Genomic DNA, 7,193 nt, shown 5'->3' with positions numbered 1-7,193 from the left:
AAAATGATTTTTATGTTTCCGCAACGGACTCTGCACCCTGCGCAGCACCCCGCTACACTTTAAAGAAATTCATTTAATTTAATTCATGCAATTTGGTGTGGCGAAATAGCTAAACATATTTGCACAATAGACCGAAATTAATACATCAACAGATCAGTTAACCAACCGAGCCAACCAACCAGTCAAACAAGTCATCAGCAAACCGAACGACTAAACAGAGCAGCCATTTAAATAATCAACAAAAAGTTACAGTTTGGTAGGCGGGCATTTGGCGGAGATGAATGGCGGGTAAGATGAGAAGGTAATCTGTGAATGTGCAAGTTTGTGTGTGGATATGAAATGGTTGGTTGGTAGTGACTGGCTTTAGTGCAAAGTTGTAATGAAAACGAATTGGAAATTTAAACACGATTAAATACACAATAAACAGCATATTACGCTCATACATACGCATGTATATATATTGTGTATATACATATGTACTCCTCTGCGCATGTGTGCATGTGTGCCTGTGTTTGTGTTTGCATCTATTTATATTTGTTAAGGAGTATTTTCGATTGAAGCGCACGAGTGGCATTTTAATGTTTTTAACCATTTTATCCTAATTCAATATTAATGTGTAAATCTATTACATTTAACAACAGCAATAACAACAACAACACTACTGTATATCTCTTGTGTTCTATTAACATTGTTGTTGTTTTTTTGTTTGTGCAGCTACAAAATGTTGTATTAAATGTTAAGCTAAATGAAATATGTGTGCCACTCCTGCCTAAAGTGCTGTGGATGTGGTCATGGTCGAGGCCGTATTTAGCTAAATTAGAAAAAATAAAATCGAAAATATGTGCATATATTTGCTGTTTCTGCGTAGTTGAGTGTGGAGCTTTCTGCGAAAATATTTGCACAATAATTAACTGATTGATGAAATTTCTATGCTAATAAAATGCGTTGACTTAATACGTCATTAAATACTTAAAATAATATTTATAATCATTCTCAAAGTTCTTTTTAAATTAACAGTGAACCATTCATAAGCTTATCGCACCAATCAAGCTTCCTGAGATGCTGACGATTAAAGTGTGGTCTTTATATGTACTTATGAAATACAATTCCTTTTCTCTTGGCCAAAGCTGATATATTCTGGACGATATCTTCCTTCAAATGATTCAATGATTGACACGATATAACAGAATTAAGAGGTTGCCTGTAGGGGAGTAACTCCCTAAAAACATATAGGAAAACTTTCCTGACTTTCAATCCTGCCGTTTAGCCGGTTATAAGCGCATCGATGATAGCACGCCACTCCACTCTTTTTCTCGCAGTTCGGCGCCAGTTGGAGATCCCAAGTGTAACCGGATCGCTCTCCACCTGAGTGGATGCCTTTCCCTTCCTCGGCTTCCTCCGGCGGGTATTGCATCGAACACATTCAAAGCTGGAGTGTTTTCGTCCATTCGTCCAACATGACCTAGCAAGCGTAACCGCTGGGCCGCTTTTTATTCGCTGAACTATATCAACGTCGTCGTATAACTCGTACAGCCCATCGTTCCATCATCTGCGGTATTCGCCGTTGCCCATGTACTGAGGACCATAAATCTTGCGCAAAAATTTCCTCCCGAACTAGGAGTCTCATCTGATGTTGACATCGTCCACGTTTCTGCACCATAAATCAGGACGGGATTGATAAGCGATGATTATCTACGACTTCGAAGTTATGACTGTCAACAGTGATAGTTACCCACTTTTCCTCACAAGTAATCCTCCGCTTCAGAAATAGATCTATTTTGTTGCAATTCGAAGATGAAAACGTCATTTTTGAGATTTTTTGTTATCAACTAGTGCGGTAGCCATACATCGAACTTCTTCTTGGTCGGTAGGACTCAATGATTTCCATAATTTTACTGACAATTGGCCTTCGAGAGCATGATAAATATTTAACCTTAAAACCAAATAATCACCATGAACCAAATAATCACAAAACTGTCTGAGAATGTGTTTTACGAGATTTTTACTTTCTAAGGACAAGATACAGATTACTAAAGCCATCTATTACAAACTAGATTACTAGACGATAATAAAGCCTATAAATAAATCAAAAATATACTATTTAATTTAAAATAAGGATTAGAGGATAAGGATTCTCTTAAGAGAAATCACGAGATATGAAAGTTATTTAAAAAAACAAGTAAGGAAGGGCTATGTTCGGGCGCACATTTTATACTCTTATTTATTTTATACTCAATTTATTTACCTAATTGTATTAAGATAACACAAAATGTGATCCATATATTCAACATAAAGTCTACTGGAATAACGAAAGTCATTATACATAGTATATGAGGACTGGTTAATTTCTGTACACTTCCTGTTCGACATCAAACTATATAATATCCAAGGAAACTGCAACTATCGCTTTTATTGAAAGGCATTCAACTTTCGGCGAACACAAGTCCTACTAGTATATATGTATGTATGCATTCAAGATATCTGAAGGCGTGAGTACTACAAGATAATTTTGTGATAATTTCAACTCGTCATAAACCGTTCTCAGTACCATTGTTGTTTTTGGGTTGATGTGTGTTCGTACGATTAGGCGAAGCAAATCAACAAATCAGCGAATTAAACAAATTTTACAGCTTCGTTTACATGCCGTACACAAACATACAACTATACATATGTACAAGTGATGACATGTGAGACTCACATTCCACATGGCTTCTACAGATGGGGAATTTAGCAACGCCATGTACGAGTATTTGCTATTTGCTTGCCTCGCAAGTCTCGAAAGTTTGTCTTTCAATTTCGGAAATGGTATTTGCACAGCACAATGGACAACACGAACAAACGGTGAGCGGCGAGTACAGAGAGGCGAATGACTTCTAACAACAACATACGTGTATTTCCATATGAGCGCTGACAGGCATTGGTACTGGGGAACAACTGACTGTCTTTAAATTTACGCAAATCCTTCTGCGCTGCGATAACGGTACACCAACTGATGGACCCTGCCGTGCTTCCAAGTATGCATTGGCGCTCGAGTGTGCGCTGAAGTGGCTTGAACAAGTAGCGGCGCTTTGGGTGCTGCCTTCAAGTCGCATTCGCAATAATGCAAAACAACAGAGAAACATATTAAGCGAGCTGTGTAGATATGTATATATAGCTATGCGACTCCATCTAATGGTAAGCGTTGCATCCAGTCCATCAGCCGGGTAAACAAAAATGACAATTGACACAGAAATCGCATTTTAGCCCAATGCCCCAAATTCTCTAATATTGTCCTGCCACTCAGACTTCTCAGCCTCGTTCGCTCGTTCGCAGTTCATAGAAGTCGCGTTTGTAAGGCGTCGGCAATCACTTGGACGCAGGCAACAGCTCAGTCTGTAGCCGTAGCATCCGGGCGCACTTGTCGCGAGAGAACGCAAATGTTTGGCTTAGGAACACATGGGGCGGCTAGTTGTGAACGTGGCTACGACACGGTGCGATGCCGCGCAATGCGGTTGCTGAGTGTGTTGAACGGTGGACTGATATGTGTCAAAAATTTAAAATTTAAGAACATTAAGAAAGGATTACTTTTATCAATGCTCAGATTACCGGGATCGTCTAACATGGTCTAGATGATGGTAACTTCCGCTTTACGAGTCTTCACTTGTCTTTAACGGTACCCGGACTTCTTTAAAGAAATAATAATCACTACTCTGGAGTAATAAGAAGAGGTTATAGAAGGAAAATTAATAAAAAGTCCCTTAGCTCTCGAAGTTTTAGTAAAAATTAAAAAAAATATCACTTTTCTTAACCTTTTATAACCACAGTGCACCACATCGCGTTGTTCCTATATGAAATCGTGTCATCCGCAGGACCGGAGATTGTGGCGGACGTTGCTAGTACGCGTACGTGTTGGAAGTGACATCAGCACCTAAATTGTTGTTGTTTTTGTTGTCTAACGAAATGTCATTGGTATTTTCTTTAGCTATTTGCTGTCGGCCAATGTGAACGACGCGTTGCTGACGCGCCCGAAGGACACCCAACAGCACGTTTTGCCAGCGAGACTGAGAGACAGATAAACATACACAAGTTGCGAAAGCAAATTGACGAAAATTGACAGCGAACGAACGTGGAACGTATGAACAACGGCATGAATGAGCATACGCCAAGCAATAGCAATAAAAGTTTTCCTAAGCAAATAGCAAAGCAATAATAAATACAACAAATAGCAAGTACATAAGTAAGAGAGTGAGCGGGGTAGCAGTGCTGCATAGGATTGCTAGATACATATATAATTTATAAATACACATTAGTTTGTGTACGAAAGCACTTTGTAATGATGTTTCGATTGGAGTACCCCAAAGGTTTGGCAGTCCTTGAATATCCTGCCGCACAAACTTGAAATAACTTTGTCGTCAATAGTGCATTTGACTCGCCATGTGTTTTGAATATGTACTCATGAGTATGTGTGAGAGTGTGTGTACGTATGTAAGTGCTGATGTGTCGCCAATTTCCAACAGCCACTTGTCATCAGCATTCCATTCGCACGTTTCAATTAAAAATATCAATATGTAAATAAACAAATGATTGAGTGAGTGAGTTTCATTCACGCGTTCTCACGCTCAATTACTTCGTGCATGCAATTTAAGTTTATATAAGTTGTCATTCAAAACAATAAATATAAAATAATTAGAAATCAACAACAACAACAATTGAGTTGTGAATTTATAATATTTTTGCCATATGTTATAGGGTTGGATCTTATTTAATGTAATCAGTGGGTTATATGTGGGTTTGATAGTATTTTTGTCAACAAAGTTACATGCGTAAGCATTAACAAATTCGTCAATTTTTATTTTAATGGAAATAGTTTATTGCTACCTAATTCAAATGTATGCCAATTTGCTTTTTACTACCGTTTCTCCAAATAATTATACCAGTATGTTTATACCAGTTTTCGGTCAATGCGCTCCTTAACATCGGGCATTGGCGAATCGAAGGCTAGTTACTTATATTATATATATACTAATTATATCAGTATATTTATACCAGTTTGTCCACAGAATACTGTTTAGAAGACAGATATTATAAATTTTGTAGATCGGTTGGGAACGCATACAAAATAAAAAATATTGAAAGCTCTTCAAGGCTTGACGAATAGAAGACAACTTCTAAGTAATTATACCATTATGTTTATACCAGTTTTCGGTAAATGCGATACCCTTCAGCACTTGGCAAATCGAAGAATAATAACTAGTATAACTACTAATTATTCAGTTATATTTATACAAGTTTGTTCGATTCGCATGTTTGCTGAAAGTAAGACAGTTGTTATAAATTTCGTAGATCGGCTAGGAACGCATAAAACATATTGAAAGCATTCTCGGAAAGAAAATCGTTATAAATGTTCTCCGATAAGTTTTTAAATTTTGTCTTCAGTTTAATCCATCTTTTAAAGACGCTAATGATGTTTTCAATTTTTGTCTTACATTTTATATCAATTTATAGTACATGTCTGTATTCAGTTTTACTTTCTTGAAACAAATTAATTAATCCAATAAACTTGATCTATCTGCCACGGTTAAAGAGTTGTATTCATCAAAACACAAAAACAACAATATAAAAAATAAAAGAGAATCGGCACTCCTCACATTTATATTCATCTCTTCTCAATTCCTAATCCAATTATTTTGATCTACCCATTTATGCTCAATTGATCCTCAACCGACAGACAACCATTTGCCAATCTTCCAACAACAATAGCGGCTGCCTTTTTTACATTTCGCATTGCTTACCTTTACTCAGCCCAAAAGGTGAAGGTGAGCAGCATACCTTTAGACATCCTCGACACACTCATCTTGACACGAGAGAGTCATGAATGAATCACTGCACCATTCTACATATGTATGCTAGCACCTTAAGTACAGACTTATTGAGTATCTTCATGGCAATTGCTTAGTGTTTGCGGGAATTCCGCTTGCTTAAATCTTTTTGACTTGCAGTCGGAAATATTAGATTATCCTGTTTTCATTATAGTTTGTAATTCTTTCCGATTTGGCTGCTAATTGATGTATTGTTTTGTCGGATTTTGAAGGTAAACATTTTAGTGAAAAACCATGCAATAACAATAACAAAGCCGTTAACAATGGCCGGCGATATGCTGCAAGTTGCAACAAACGGAGTTTCGGAGTTTCTGCACAGATGAAAGCGAAATGTTTGTATGCAGCAAGCAAAGTGGCAATCGGCAACTGGCAAATTTTTGACCGCAGGCAATAGAATTTCATACTGGCATGAGCACATGTGCTTGAATAGTAGAAGTGGTATATACATACATACGTTGTAAGAGGTATCATATGCAAAATTATTACCTGCTTACTTATAGGTAATATGTTTTTTGATACACTCAAACGAGTATAATTATAATATATTTTGAGATATGTTTGACATGGCAGTCAAGTCCACCTAATCAGAACGGACCCGGATTTGGATGCATCTAAGAACCCGAAAAATGCCAAAATTTTTTTCGGAACGCTTTCTTTCACTATAAAAAAATAACAACAACAAGATGGCAAAGATATTACTGAGTACGAGAGCTATATTGGTTTCATTAAATAACTTTTGGTTTGATCCTGGCTATGATCATCAAGCATTTGCTAATGAACTTTTCTGAATTCTTTTCCTTCGCCATTTTCCGTTCCTTCGGTCGCTTCATTATTTGTTAAGATATCGAGGCTAATGGGATGTAATGCAAACGATCAACAAAGAAGAAGTGCACATGTCTTTCGGCTCCACATACAGCGCTTTTGAAATATTTGAAGTCTCTTCCTAACAATAAATATCACATCGGATGACTGCATTGAGGAAGCTCAATTTGTCTAAGAAAGAATAAATACTGAATTGAGAAATCACCAAAGCAGACAAATCACGAATATCGACGTCAATTCACGAGTAGTCAGAAGACTCTAACAAGAGAATAGTTTGATCCGAAGTCTAAATCTCTGGAAATGGGTCAGTACACTGCAACCACCGAGACTGGAATCCTCTCACACTATCATGCCCCTAAATCACGCTGTGGTATTGACAAAGTTTACCAATTCGTAAATTTGTATATGAGAAACTTCCGAGACATTGTTAAGAAACCGCTATCGATAATTGCGATTATTTTCCTATATAAAGCAATAAATTAGTATCGAAAATGTTCTAAAGTCTATTCTTCT

Source organism: Zeugodacus cucurbitae, chromosome 2, assembly GCF_028554725.1.
Source record: "Zeugodacus cucurbitae isolate PBARC_wt_2022May chromosome 2, idZeuCucr1.2, whole genome shotgun sequence".
NCBI lineage: Eukaryota > Metazoa > Arthropoda > Insecta > Diptera > Tephritidae > Zeugodacus > Zeugodacus cucurbitae.
This window is presented reverse-complemented; position numbering follows the sequence as displayed.